This window comes from Capricornis sumatraensis, chromosome 5 (genome assembly GCF_032405125.1).
Source record: "Capricornis sumatraensis isolate serow.1 chromosome 5, serow.2, whole genome shotgun sequence".
Taxonomy (NCBI): domain Eukaryota; kingdom Metazoa; phylum Chordata; class Mammalia; order Artiodactyla; family Bovidae; genus Capricornis; species Capricornis sumatraensis.
In genome coordinates, this window is record NC_091073.1 from 115,975,236 (window position 1) to 115,989,525 (window position 14,290).

Genomic DNA, 14,290 nt, shown 5'->3' on the forward strand with positions numbered 1-14,290 from the left:
TCAGCCGGTCAGGGTATGGCTTTTGGTTATCCTCCCGCCGGGAAGGTAGATCCAGCGGGTGTAGTTGTGATCCGTGTCGGTTCAGAGTGTGTGTGCGCGCAGGAGCGGGGGAGGGCGGCGTGTGAGACCCTCTGCTCCGGGGTGTTTCGGGCCGGTTTCTCAGGCTGGGGCCCCGACCTAGGAAGGTGACCACCCCCGCCCCCTCCTCGTTCGGCCCAAAGTGGCGGGAAGCCGGGTCCTCAGAGGCGGCCCCCAAGGCCAGGGAGGCAGTAAAACCTGGAGGAGGATCCGGTGCGCCCGTCCGGGGAGGGTGCGGCGTCCATGGCCAGCGGCCCGCGGGGGCTTTCAGGTAGAGAGCAGCCCCGCCAGCGGGGCCTCGGCGGCGCGGGGCGGCGGGCGGGGTGGGGAGAACCCGGGGCCGGGGCCCGGCGGGCGGGGGCTTTCGGGCCCCTCCCGCTCCGCGGGGCTGGTGGGGAGATGGCGGCGACGGTTTCCCGGCTCCCCCGCCCCGGACGCCGATGGCGGAGCGTTCCGGCCCTCCCCCCCCAGCTTCTCCACCGCGGGAGCCGGAGCCGGTGAGGCCGGGAGGGCGGGGAGCGGCGGAGGGAAGGCGAGAGGGCGGAGGTTGCGTGGTGCAGGCGGCGGCGGCGGGAGGAGGGCCGGCGGGCGGGCCGGGAGGAGGAGGAGGAGGCGGGAGCCGTGTCGCACGCAGCTCCAGGCGGGGCAGCCCCGGCGGCTGAGGGACGCGGCGAGACCTTGGCGGGACGGGGATTTAACCGGGGCCGGGCCCAGCGACCAGGTGGAGACGTCGCCGGAGCCATTTAGGCAGCCGGGAAATGCGGGTGAGTTGTCGGCGGCGCCGGGGCTGAGGGGAGGCGGCGGCGGCGGCGCAGGCCCGACCCGGAGCCGCGGTGTCGCAGTGACTGGGGCCGCGGCGGCCGAGCTCAGGCGCCGGGCGAGAGGCCTGAGGCGCCGAGCCGCGACCGGGCGGAATGGCGGCGGGGGCCGGGGCACTCGTGGGCAGAGGGCGCCGGGGGCGGGAGGGGAGCGAGCGCGCGCGCGCGCGCGGGGTCCGGCCCTGAGTCACCCCGGCCGGCTCGGGCCTGGCGGGCCGCGGCCCCGGACGCGGGCTCGGGGCGGCCCAGGCCCGGACTACGCACTGGGAAAAAAAAAAAAAGCCCGATTCATCGCGCCCAAGGCGGCGGCCTGGTGGCGTCCGCCCCTTTCCCAGCGCGACCCGCCTCGGGCCGCGGAGCCGGGCTGGCGAGCGGCCCCCGGGGCAGTCGGGCGCGCGCGCCTCACCTCTCTCCAGGCGGCGACCACCACCCCACCTCAACCAAGGGGCGCCTGAGCCCGCGCCCTCTTTCCCTCGGCCCCCCTGGGAACCCACCGCTCCCCCGAGCGTCGCTTGCCCCCGACTCGTGCTCTCAAGTAAAGTACTGGGTTCGCGCGCCGGAGGAGCCGCGGAGCCGGGCTCTCTCTGCTTTCCGGTTCCCTGCCCTGCGGCTCCCGGGTTTCCCCGCCCGCATTGTTGCGACTGTGCAGGGCGCTATTATTGGGTAACAGTCGCCCCTTTGCCCGGTTCTCCTCGGGGAGCGGGCCCGGGGCGGCGCGCAGGGATGCGAGTGCGGCGGCCGAAGCGGACGGAGCGCCCCCCCGGCCCCCTCCGCGGCGCCCGCCGAGCGCCCGCGAGTCGGGCCGGGCCTGCGCTGCCGCCTCGGCGCGCCCCCGGCCCTGCACCCGCCGGGAGCGCGCGCTGACCCCGCAGGTAACCCGGGCGCCGGCCGGCCGCGTGCAGGGGTCGCCCCGCGCGCCCTTCCTGGCCCCCCGTGTGCTGTAGGCCGAGGACTGGTGGTTCCGAGGAGAGACGCATGGTAAACGTTCCTTGAGCCTAATCCTCCAAAGTTGAGGGTTTTCTCCCTTTAGCGAGCTCTCTGCCAAAAATAGGATCCTCTTTTCGGATTGGATCACTGTCGTTGCTCACAGTTCGCAGCTGGAGTTAGTGGTGAGGGTGCAAATGAGGAATTGCAGTTAAGTGTTTATTTGCTCTGTGTAATTGCTCTTCGCGCAGTGGCATTAAAACAGTCCAAGTTAGTGGAGTCAGGGGTCACGCAGTTTTGGAAATGCACTCATCGGAGTGACAGAAGGGACTGAAATTCACTTTTACTTGAAGCCCCCAGCTTCTAGACCTCAGCATAGCTTTAGCAATCTGCAAAAGCATGGCCAGGTGTAAGTTTAACGCTTCATTTTGTGACCACCCTGTTTTACCTGGTTTTCTGAAATCCTGCAGCGTTTATGGATTGTGTAGAAAAAATAGGGAGCATTGTTTAAGAAGCAAAAGAAAAAAAAATTTTTTTTTTAATCTAAAAAATTTGGACCTAACGTTCTCTTGATCTAAAAGGGTCCTTGGGTATTGGGGAAATTTTTACTTAAAAGTCTGTTGCTTTCCCTGGTAAGTCGAAATAGTTGCAATGCATTTCAAATTCTGAGGCATGCATACAGCATGCAGGAGACTGGCTTGCTTTAACTCTATTATGCCCATTTTTGGAGGTTTCTAGAGAGAGTGCTCTTTAAGCTCTAGAGGGTTGGCTGAAATACTCTAAAAATATTTAACTTTTTTTTGGTCATTGGAATCATCTTTTAAAAACTTGACAAAAGGGGAAAAAACCTTTAGCTGTAGTATTAGGGGTTTTTACCAGTTCATACTATCCTCTCATCACCAACTCAGTGGACATGAATTTGAGCAAACTCTGAGAGATAGTGAAGGACAGGGAAGCCTGGCATGCTGCAGTCCATGGGGTTGCAAAGAGTTGGACACGACTCAGTGACAACAGCAGCAGCTCTTAGGGCCACTGATCCATGTCCTTGGAGGCAGGCCCCCCTGTCCTACGGTGCACCCACCACATGGGTAACTAACAGCCTGGTGATACCTGGTAATATCCTGCAGTTTCCTTAGATGTTACAGCTCTGTCGACTCATAGCTCTAATATACATATATTACGGATATGTTGACTCCTTTGTCTCTTACTGATTATTATCCCCTAGAGATAATTAGCTTAGTCTGGGTTGTCAATGCAGCCTTACTTCCCATACTTTACAGACTGAATTCCTTGAAGGCAGGACATATTCTTTATTTTTTGCATCCCCAGAGGAGCATAGAATTTGGTCAGGGGTACTTCATTTGCTTTTTGAATGAAGAAATCTGGAATAATTCTGATTTACACCCAGTGTCTGACCACCTCAGATTTTGGCTACAGAAGCAGTCACCGCACTTACATTGGTTAAGAGTGCAAGCTTTTTTAATAAATTGTTCCTACCGAATCCCCGGGAACTAACACAGAGCTGGATGGAAAAATGCTCAGGCTTTCTTCAGCTCTGAAAGATCAGGAGGGTGCCAAGAAAGCAACTTATGAAACTTTAATTTCCTTCTTTTTCCTCAAAACTGGTTTTAAGTACAGATGTTTAAAATTTGTGTGTGTGTGTTTTAACAAGACTGAGGTCTTTGCCTCAGGTTGAATGTTGCCACCTTAGCTTTGAGGTGAAATCGTTTGGCTGGTTGAGACTCTTTCCTGTTAAGAGAGCTGTGACTCTGGGTCCAGGAGGCCCAGTGACCTTTCTCACAAGAGAGACCTTTCTTGGGTCCCTGAGTGCCTTTTGATCAGAAGTTCATTCCGTTTGCCCAGCAAGCATAGTATGCCTTTCTTTCTGCAAGGAAAATGCAAATGAACAGGCTTTAGATTGAAGAGTGGTTACCTGCTCTCCTTCAAGTTGAAAATCAGGGTGCCAAAAATTAAAGGAGTGTGTTTGTGTTTTATTTTTTGCTTTTTCAGCCCTCCATAGGTTCCAAGGCCATGGGCCTCAGCAGTTGAGTCTGGAATAAACTGTCCAGACTCAGAATGAATTTTGAGCTTTTAGTTATACCTGGAGAAAAGAATGTAATGTTTTTAAGGACCTATTTGAAGTTTATCTTGTTTTTATGTGTGTGTGTGTGTGTGTTTGTTTTGGTGGGGTGCTATTGGGTAGTTTTCTCAACAAATTGTTTTCTTTCATTTGCCTCCCAAATTGAGACACGAATGTGAAATGAGGAATAAACTTAAATAAAACCTTAAGTTTATTACTAAGGATTTTAAGCTTTGTAATCTGTCCATGTAATAATGCACACTATAAACAGGATTTTTGTGATGTTTGATGGCTTTAAAAGTTTTTATGCACAAGAATATAGGTTCTAGAAAAGACGTCTGCTTTATTTCTTTCCGCTTGAGTATAAAACGTGTTGCTTGAGATGTAGGATGTCGTTGGATCTAGAGGTGGAAAACCTCTTCTCGTTTATAAAGTGAGATGGTTTTCAGTTGACTTCAGTTTTCTTCAGGCGTTCAAAGTGTGTGGATTCCATGGGAATGCCATAGCTTTTAATGTTCACAACATTTGGAGCGGCCCATAAAGCGTACCTTTCTTCGTGTTTGAAAGCAGAGTTGTGACCCCCAGGCTTGGTCCTTGGGACCCTTGGATCACATGAGTGGAATCTATGCTTTCTCCCGCATCGTGGCAGCCCCCTTCCGGGACCCTTGGATCACGTGAGCGGAATCTTTGCTTTCTCCCCCGTCGTGGCAGCCCCCTTCCGGGACCCTTCGATCACATGAGCGGAATCTTTGATTTCTCCCGCATCGTGGCAGCCCCCTTCCGGGACCCTTGGATCACGTGAGCGGAATCTTTGCTTTCTCCCCCGTCGTGGCAGCCCCCTTCCGGGACCCTTCGATCACATGAGCGGAATCTTTGATTTCTCCCGCATCGTGGCAGCCCCCTTCCGGGACCCTTGGATCACGTGAGCGGAATCTTTGCTTTCTCCCCCGTCGTGGCAGCCCCCTTCCGGGACCCTTCGATCACATGAGCGAAATCTTTGATTTCTCCCCCGTCGTGGCAGCCCCCTTCCCAGAAGTGGCCCTGCTGCCCTCTGGCTCTCTTTCGGCCTCCAGTACAGCGTCCCCTTCCCATCCCCCAGCAGGCTCCTGCTCTGGAAAGGCTCCACTCAGATCCTGATGCACAATCTAGAGGGGAGCCTTTCCTGGGGTCCCTGAGGCCCCGCCCGATCACTGTCGGAGCATTTGACCTTGGCCTGGACTTGTGGTTTCTTTCTCCCACTGGACAGACCTCTTGTAGGCGTGGGACCTTGTGACAGGCACGTGGCTCTTGTGCAGGTGCATGAGTTAGCTCCAGTAACTCACACTTTGTTCCTGAACTTGCTCCCTGCTTCACATCTAGGGGCTTCCCTGGTGGCTCAGGCAGTAAAGAATCCGCCTGCCGTGCAGGAGACCCGGCTTCCATCCCTGGGTTGGGAAGATCCCCTGGAGAAGGAAACAGCAGCCCACTCCAGTCTTCTTGCCTGGAGAATCCCATGGACGCAGGAGCCTGGTGGGCTACGGTCCACGGGGTCACAGAGTTGGAAATGACTGAACGACTAACACTTTCACATCTTGACCGAGCCCCTCGGGTTAGAGCTGCTGTTGTTTAATCCCCTGATAGTCTCTTGGGGAAGAAGATGAGGCTTTGGGTGGTTAAGGTCAGGCCTACTTGGTGGCCATTTCAGTTCAGTTCAGTTGCTCAGTTGTGTCTGACTCTTTGCAACCCTATGGACTGCAGCACACCAGGCCTCCCTGTCCATCACCAACTCTCGGTGTTTACTCATACTCATGTCTGTTGAGTCGGTGATGCCATCCAGCCATCTCATCCTCTGTCATCCCCTTCTCCTCCTGCCTTCTAATCTTTCCCAGCATTGGGGTCTCTTCAAATGAGTCAGTTCTTCGTGTCAGGTGGCCAAAGTACTGGAGTTTCAATTTCATCATCAGTCCTTCCAATGAGTATTCAGGACTGATCTCCTTTAGGATGGACTGGTTGGATCTCCTTGCAGTCCAAGGGACTCTCAAGAGTCTTCTCCAATACCACAGTTCAAAAGCATCAATTCTTGGGTGGCCAGGCCTGAGTTAAAATGAGACGGTGACTCCAGGGCTCCAGCTTTTAGCCAGGTGCTCTGATTTATATGAAGGTGGAAGAGAAGAAGGAAGCAAGGTAGACGTGCTCTCAAGATTGGTATCTTCCCATTGATAATTAGGACAGAATTCATTATGCAGAACTGGGTTGCCTACCAAGAATGAGCGTATTCTTAGTCTTTTAGTAACTGGGGGACATTAAAGGAGAGTGATTGGACACTTGCGGGACGAGGTGAACAGCTCTGGACTTTGGGACTGTTGTGAAGTGGGGTGAGATGTGACTCATTGGCCTTATAAAACCATTTAAGACTGTTCAAATCTAGTAAGCTATGATTTTTTTTAAAAAGGCCTATGGCAGAAAATACTTTTGAAAAACAGATTGTATGAAATGTGTGCTTAGAGAGTGTGTGTGTACTGGTGAAAATATTTAAAGTAATAAAATGATTGTGATTTTAGGATAGAGAACTTGTGTGCTTTTAGTGTCCCCCCCAACCCAGATTTTTAAGGACCAAAAAATAATGCAGTTGATCTCAGGATGGAGCAGTCCTCTCAGCATATAACCCCAAAAGCAGGAACTGTGAAGGAAAAGTCTCCATTGAGTACTTGAGAATAATTAAACTTCTGTATGTAAAAACGCCACAAACAAAATTAAAAAGCAAATGATGGTAAATTTGCTTTCTTTACAAAAAAAAGAGGACTTATAGAACTAAGATAAAGATACCCCTTCCATCTCCTTTGCCACTATGGGGGGAAATGAGCAAACTGGTAATTTTTTTACAGAAGGGTTAAGAAATAAAAATTCAGCTTTACTAGTAGTACTCATGGGAAAGCAAATCAGTGAGATACTGTTTGTTTTAAATTTTGGAATAGATTGAAAAATAAGCCACTTCTGGTGAGGATATGAAGAAATGAGTCCATCTAGTCGTCGACTGAAAAAGAATAATTTTTCTTCAAGAACCATGTAAATATGTGTGTCTGTGTGGATATATATGCACTTTGAAATATAAATAGCTAATCTACTTTTAGGGATTCAGTCTAAGAAAATAAAAAAATGATGGGTTAATATTCTGCCAGGGGTACACTATTTAATGCCTTCCTATTGAACATTTGTTTTCACGTTTTGCTGTTAAGGGTTATGATCTCAGCATTTTTAGATAAATCTTTGCATTTCTGTAATTCTGTCTTCAATGAGACCGAAACATGCTATAGAACAATATATGTAATGTCTAAAATTTTCTTTTTTTAGTGTGTATGTACTTTTTTTAATAAGCCAAAATGTTTATAGTGATTATCTCTGAGTAGTGGAATTATGGGTTATTTTTAGTTTATTCTTTTGGCTTTTGTTTTTTTCCTCCAGTTTTCTACAGTGCACATGTATTTATAATGCAGTGGATTAGTTTATGAAGACAACAGACAATAGAAGCATTGAGCCTGCTCTGAGCAAGATGTTTCTGCTCCCTCGGCTCAGTGCGGGATCACCTAGGTTTCTGCTTTACTTGCGGCAGGTCCCTTTGCAGGTGTGTTGACGCGAAGGGTTAAGGGTGCGATATCTGACTGTTGGTTCTCCCTGCAGGGCTCATCTTCCCATCCTCCCATCTTCATCCTTCAGCTTCTCTGGATCCCCTCATACTCCATCCCCTCCGTGAAACTGTTTTAATCCGTGAAATCCATTTATGTTTTGGAATTTTGTTGAGTTGTAACTGGATTATGTACTAATGAATTGTCTTCAGTGTGGAAGTTTCCTTTTCTTAGCAATGCTGTGACCTTCCTATCCTTTTTTTGTGGACTTCACACCTCCTAGCCGTAGTAGATGGGTGTTGAAAGCCACTGTCATCATGCCTAAGAAGGTGCATTTGCTACAGATTAGAAAAAACAAATTCTCTTGACACACTTCATGCCATGGCTTGGAATATTAAAACGTTATTAGTGATTAAGAAATGTATTCTGAATGACACAACTAGGAATGCTGTTGGCCATCTGAGAGAACAGGTGCACAGAATCGAGTCCCCGAGTAGCTAACGTAGTTAAGCGTGCCAAGGAAGCATCAGAAAGTTGGGACATGGGGGAGAGGCCAGAGAGCCTGGAGGACCTCCTGCAGGAGGCAGGGAGGCCTGCTCTAGACAGACTGGAGGGAAAGGTTTGAAGTGGGGATGAGGCTGAGAAACCGGGGAACGCACGCAGTTCAGCCCCAAGTGGCCTCCCAGACATAAGGGCTGGGGGTGCTTTCCCACACTTTGGGAACTGGCGGGCTTCGGTTTGGGGGAGGGTGGGGAAGGAAAAGCCAGAGATTGGTTTCTTCCGAGTGCTCCACTCCGGTCTTAGCGGATCATCTTGCGGTACGATAATAACCACCATTCCTCAGCACGTAGAATGTGCCAGAGACTGGGGCTGAACCCCTCTGGCAGCTTTGAAACTGCTCCCCGCTCCCTACCCCCGCCCCCCTGACCCAGCTTTCTGCTTCTTGCTGGTAGACACCTCATTATGGACATAAGTCTTTCTTCCCAAGGTAAAGGTAGCCTTGGCCACTCAGTGCAGGAATGGTTTGCTAGTCGGTCATGGTTCAGAGGGTAAAGAATCTTGTCTGCAATGCATGAGACCCAGGTTTGATCCCTGGGTCAGGAAGATCCTCGGGGTAAAGGAACAGGTACCCACTCCAGTATTCTTGCCTGGAGAGTCCCATGGGCAGAGGAGCCTGGCGGGCTACAGTCCCGGTCGCAAAGAGTCAGACACGACTGAGCAACTCACTTTACTTATATCAGATAGAGGCCCCCGAAACCAGAGGGTGAGGACTGCCTCCCCACAGGGGACCCAGAATGCTGGAGACGGCGTGGCCTGGTGCACAGTTTCGCAGGAGTCACTCCTCAGTGGTCCCTTGGCAAGTGTCCTGTGTGTTGGTGCCTCTGTCCCGGGCAGGGGGCTGTGTTGTGTTCGTGAACGTCTGAGATTTAACCGGACATTTATGGTGAAGCCTGTCATGCTTGATACTCTGAAGCATTGTTCAGTCCCTGTTTTTATAATAAAGCAAGTCAGCTTTACCACTGCCTGCATTTTCTGCCATTTATTTTAGAGCAGTGTTTGCCCATCTATGTTCTGTGACATGTAAGATATTGGAATGGAAGCGAGGTGTCTGTGCACTTCAGTCGTGTCCAACTCTTTTGCAACCCCATGGACGGTAGCCCACCAGGCTCCTCTGTCCATGGGATTCTCCAGGCAAGAATACTGGAGTGGGTTGCCATGCCCTCCTCCAGGGGGTCTTCCCGACCCAGGGATCGAACCTGAGTCTCCTACATTGGCAGGCAGGTTCTTTACCACTAGTGCCCCCTGGAAAGCCTAGAGAAGGGAAGATCTGTGAGTAAATGCATAGGAAATGCTAGGTTGGATACTGAGGGGCTTTTAATATGCTAATGAACATCGCTGGCCTTATAGAGAGACATCTGTTTTATAGGAAATACATATCTTACAGGGTCTGTGTACAAATATAAGGTGGTGGTCATGGTATTCAGTAGCCCAGTTGTGTCCAACTCTTTGCGACCCCACGGATTGCAGCACGCCAGGCCTCCCTGTCCCTCACCATCTCCCAGAGTTTGCCAAAGTTCATGTTCATTGCATCGGTGATGTTGTCCAGCCATCTCATCCTCTGACGCCCTCTTCTCCTTCTGCCCTCAATCTTTCCCAGCATCAGGGACTTTTCCAATGAGTCAGCTGTTTGCATCAGATGACCAAAGTACTGGCGCTTCAGCTTCAGCATCAGTCCTTCCAGTGAATATTCAGGGTTCATCTCCCTTAAGATTGCCTGGTTTCATCTCCTTGCTGTCCAGGGGACTTTCAGGAGTCTTCTGCAACACCACAGTTCAGGGGCTCAATTCTGTGGAGTTCTGCCGTCTTCACGGTCCAGCTCTCTCAATACCACTGGGAAGACCATAGCCTTGACTATACGGACCTTTGTACCCTTGATTTAATAATAGCATCTGAGGGAAGAAAACCCTGCTACCATGGTACAGAATACATTTTGCTTTGTAGAGACATACCGATTTTAGAATCAAATGTGAGAAATGACATTCATTGCCATGGAGGGGAGGCCAGGTGTGGAGTAAACGCTGTGTTTGCCTCTTTGCTCTCAGGCAGAGCGCTGAGCATCTTAAAACACTGTAAGTTCTCAGGAGCTGGGTGGGGAACGTGGAGAGCAGGATCCTCCCAAGTCCAGAGTTAGACCTGTACTTGTCTAGAAATGGTTTCTGCCTCACTTTATTCCTTGTCTAAATATAAACCCAAAGTGCTATTATAGGAAGTGTCTAAAAAAATTTTTTTAAGCACATGTACCAGCATTAATCCGTCCTCACCACTGAGGAACAACAGCAGAATCTCAGCTCGTGCTGTTCACATTTTCTTGGAGGTGACATGCGTTGAAAGTCCTTCTTAAACCTGGAAAATGCTGCTTTGTAACATTAACTACAAAGATGTTTCAGAACTTTTTAAAGTTTATAAACTGCTGGAGTTTTCAAAGCACGCCAGTCCATTGAAACACAGACTTGACTTCTCCTGGGTCAGCTCCCCTGATATTTAAACGGGTTCCTCTGCGTTTCTCTCTCGGTGGTTTCCAGGGTGAGAGTGGGAAGCTGAGCCAGGTGTGTTTTTCAGAGCGCTTTGGGCCCCTTTCGGAAGGGCTGTAACATTCAGTGCTCTCCGAGCTTCTGGACCAGGATCACATCGTTTTTTTCTTGAACCGTCTTGGTCTTCGCTTGTTAGAGCGTCTTTGAGGAGATGGCTCTTTGGCTGGCTTCTCTGGTCTGGTTCGCTTTGCTGTGGGGTTTTTCAGGTATGTTCTGGCTGGAGCAGTTCTGACCTTTCTCGAGGGTAGCTGGTTGCCTCCCGGCTGAGCCCAGCCTGCAGGGTCTCCCTGTGGCCCTCCCCACCCTCACAGCCTCCCCAGGCCACATTCAGCTTTTCAGTTTACAGTGTTGTCTCTGAGAATGTTCTACATCAAGTGATTGCCGAGTCTTACTAGCTCTTCCTTCGACGTGCTCTGTCCTCAGCTCTGCCTTGTTTGGGTCTGTCTCCAGCTCCCCTTGCCTGTGTTCAGGATTTGTCATGACTCCCCGGCTACAGGGTCTGTCCCCAGCAGAGGTTGGCGTCACCGTGACCGGCTGGAGTAGGCTCTGCACTGCATCCTCGCCAGCCCTTCTCCACTAGTTCGTCTCACACCCTGAAGCTCAGAAAGTTCCCAAAGTCAGGCGTGTGCCTGGTGCTGATCTGCAGCTCTTCTCACTCAAAAGTGGCTGATGTGGGGGCTGGCTCTTCGTCTTGTCCTGGTTCTTCACACCTTCTACCTGTGAAACAGTGCGATTTCAGTAGGGCAAACCAATTTGGGGAAGTTCCGTTAATTTTGAGATTTAATCTATAATAAATTACAAATGAGAAATGTCCTTCGGATAGGGTGACTTGTGGGAAATGTCTGTGATTAAAGAATTCACAGGTTATAATCAACAAACTGAAAGTATGGATGTGTGGTGTAAGGTGAAACATCCACGTTGCTTTTTATGGTAGACTTATAGGTGAGTGTGTGTCTAATTAGCACAGTGGATTCCCTTCATAGTTTAAAATAGTTTAAAGCACATTCAGATGACTCCTTGGCAGCAGTGAATCTAACTAGTCTACATTAAAAAGAGGGTCTTTCCCCCCAAATGCAGAGGAAGATTTCTGTGTTTTATTAACAGTCTGGTAGAGACTAAGGGTGTGTGATCTGAAAAAAGCAGTCCTAAAATGTGCTTCTTTCTCCATAGTTTGTTGCATTTGTACTTTGCAGTAAGTTGATGTGTTTGCAAAGTTTTTGTATCATTTTGTGAGGCTCATGTCTTCTAAAGTTCCCTTTCTTATATGTGTGAGTACTTGGTAAACTGGAGGAAACCTGTACTTTGTGATTTTGATGTTCTTTTAAAAAGATACTTTATTTTCAACTAGGAACATGATTTGATGGTTTTAAAAATAAGCTATTTGAAGCACAGGCTTGAAAACTTTGCTTGAGAAAATATACCATGGCTCAGTCGTTTCAGACTCTTTGTGACCTCTTGAACTGCAGCACACCAGGCCTCCCTGTCCAACTCCCGGAGTTTACTCAGACTCATGTCATAACGTTGGTGAGCCCATCCAACCGTCTCATCCTCTGTCGTCCCCTTCTCCCCCGCCTTCAAACTTTCCCAGCATCAGGGTCTTTTCCAGTGGGTCAGTGCTTCGCATCAGGTGGCCAAAGTATTGGAGCTTCAGCTTCAACATCAGTCCTTCCAATGAATATTCCGGACTGATTTCCTTTAGGATTGACTGGTTGGATCTCCTTGCAGTCTAGGAGACTCTCAAGAGTCTTCTCCAACACCCCAGTAAATTATGTGAAATCATAAATTTTGACAGACATTTCTCTGAGGTTTCCCCTGCTAAACTTGAGCTTGACTGTAAAGAGAATAGTACCGCCCCCATCACAGGTAGTAGAGATCAATACTGATCTCAATATGTAGGATATTCTTTACTGTAGAAGTGAAAGGAGCTGCTTTTGTCTCTTCTGTCCCTAAAACAGTAACCCTAAAGAAAGCCAGTACTTCTACAGTAACCATAAAAACAAGTTAGTGTAGATTATGAAGGAAATTCACTACAAGTTTTTGCAACTTAAACATATGACTAGCATCAGTTCATCTAAAAACAAACACAAGTGAAAAATGGCAGAAGCTTCAGTCAGTTTCAGAATCATTTTCTTAGGTGAAGCTGTTACAGGTTTTACCTTTGTTATAGACATGGCTGGATTGTTTTCAGTTGGATTGGGGAGCAGGATTTTTTTAAAATTCCCTCCTGCCACCAAAAAAAGGAAAAAGCCTTTATTGAAGGTTATCAAATGGCATGTGTTCAGAAAACCAGAAGACTTACTCAGATAATTGAGAGACTGAATTTAATGTGTTTGTCCTTGGATAGGTGCAAAGCTCAGGTTTAAACACAGCACTTTAGTGGGTTATGTATCTCTTCTTATCCTTTGCCGAGTATTTATAAATCTCTGACTACTTGATGTTGTCATAGCTGGAAAGGAGATTTTCAACAGGACACATTATCATCAAGTCAGGCTCAGACAGTAAAGAATCTTTCTGCAGTGCCGGAGACCCATGTTGGATCCCTAGGTTGGGAAGATCCCCTGGAGGAGGGCATGGCAACCCACTCCAGTATTCTTGCCCACAGAATCCCATGGACAGAGGAGCCTGGTGGGCTACAGTCCACGGGGTCACATAGAGTTGAACAGGACTGGCGGCTTTGATTGCACATGTGCACGGAGTGGGGTGGGGTGCAGACCCCTCGGAGCAGTTGGGTGCCTCAGGCTCTTTACCACCCTGTGTGGCCAGAGCGCTGTCCAGGCACCTGAATGACAGCGCCAGCAGATCTCTCGGACCTCAGGAAGGTGAAGGAATGGATAAACTGTATTCAGAACAAATCAAATGTGAAAGCTCCAAATCAGATCGCGTGTAGAGGAGGGACTGTGTATTCTTTTTGAACCAATTTGTAATGAAGTGGGAAATGTCTTGAAAATTCACTTAGCTAGAGGGAGCTGCTGGTCATGAGTTTTGAACTTGAGGTTAATGTGTTTGGAGTAGGGGAAAGAAAAGGAATGAAAAGGTTTGAAACACCCAGATTAGCTGAATGATCTCCTTCACTTAGTGACGTGGTAACTTTCAAAATCTGCTGACTCAGCAGATGGTATTTCAGGGCCCGGCACTGGCCAAGTACAGGGCAAACCGTGCGCCACGTGGGGAACTCTGGCCGTTAGCGGAACAGGATTGTGAGACCTGAGCGTTGAAACATTTCATGGAGACAAAAGTGACCATCTGCGTGGTAGCATCCTTTACCAGGGAGGAGAGACCTGTGTCGTCTGGTCGTGACGTCCCACGCCGCCTCCCCAGCCGAGGGCATCTGGACTTCACCCTCGGTGGCCTGCAGCTGTCCCCCGTGCCGCCAGCATCCTGGTTGTCTGAGCGGTGAAGGCGACCTGCTGTGTGTTTCTGCCTGTGTCGGCCCAGGTCCCGACGATTCTGTGGCAGCAGGACGGCAGGGAGTGGCCGGGGTACAGACTCAGTGGATCCCTCCCAGCAGCAGCTCACTCACCAGCTTGGGTCAGAAACACTTTGGCAGCTGGTATTTTTAAAGCTTTTTTTTTTTTTAAGTGCATTTGGTGGTGGAATCAAAGAACCAGCTGAATTTTAAGAATGAATGAGATTTCAAAGAAAAGCTGAACTTTGAGCAGCTGCCTGTGGCTGGATCCCCGGGTCCGTCAGAACACG

General features: G+C 49.7%; 1 protein-coding gene across 1 annotated transcript in view; it reads left to right on the forward strand.

Moving 5' to 3' along the window:
* Window positions 1-731: 731 nt before the first annotated feature.
* The window catches only part of CUL1 (cullin 1), an 88,210-nt gene continuing 74,651 nt past the window's right edge, over window positions 732-14,290 (forward strand). The window contains exon 1 of the mRNA XM_068972800.1: window positions 732-842. The gene's annotated coding sequence lies outside the window, so the exon portion shown is untranslated. The remainder of the gene's footprint in view (window positions 843-14,290) is intronic.